This window comes from Physeter macrocephalus, chromosome 12 (assembly GCF_002837175.3).
Source record: "Physeter macrocephalus isolate SW-GA chromosome 12, ASM283717v5, whole genome shotgun sequence".
In the NCBI taxonomy this organism is placed as follows: Eukaryota; Metazoa; Chordata; class Mammalia; order Artiodactyla; family Physeteridae; genus Physeter; species Physeter macrocephalus.
This window is the reverse complement of record NC_041225.1, coordinates 91,003,114-91,003,841: the sequence shown is the minus strand read 5'-3', so window position 1 is coordinate 91,003,841 and position 728 is coordinate 91,003,114.

The following is a 728-nucleotide window of genomic DNA, read 5'->3' as shown; positions in this document are numbered from 1 at the left end:
GAGCTGAGAGAAAACTCAATAGTAGAGCTGTCTTTTTCTGGACCAGTTCACCTTACTTTCCCAAACTCGAAGTCTTTCCCTATTTCTTTCTCTTTTTTATTGTAGTAAAATGAACAGAACATAAAATTCACCATTTTGATCATTTTACAATATACTGTACAATTCAGTGGAATTTAGTACTGTCACAATGCTGTGAAACTGTCACCACTGCCTAGTTGCAACACATTTTCATCACCCCAAAAGGAAACGTACACCCATTTTAAGCAGTCATTCCCTATTTCCCTCTCTTCCACACCCCTGGCAACCACTAATGTATAATATTTTCCATGTGTATGGATTTGCCGCTGCTGGACATTTCGTATAAATGGAACCATACAATATGTGGCCTTTCATGTCTGATTTCTTTCACTTAGTTGCATCCATGATGTAGCATGTATCAGTAATCCATTCACTTTTATGGCTGAATTCCCTGATCCTGTTCTTCGTACTGTTTGAATACAAACTTTAAAATATGTTGAGGCTGAAGCTCTGTTTTAATGGCACATCTATGAGGCCAATTCATTTAAAGAAGGTGAAAATGGAGATATTGTTGTGAAATGATCATCGTTGAGAAGCCTCAGCTAATTTGATAATGAAAGTTTGGGAAATGTTGCAAAAAATTATCTGCTTTATATTACAAACCTTTTAAACAAGGATTCAGGAGATTGTCTTTTTCTTGCAGGTAACTT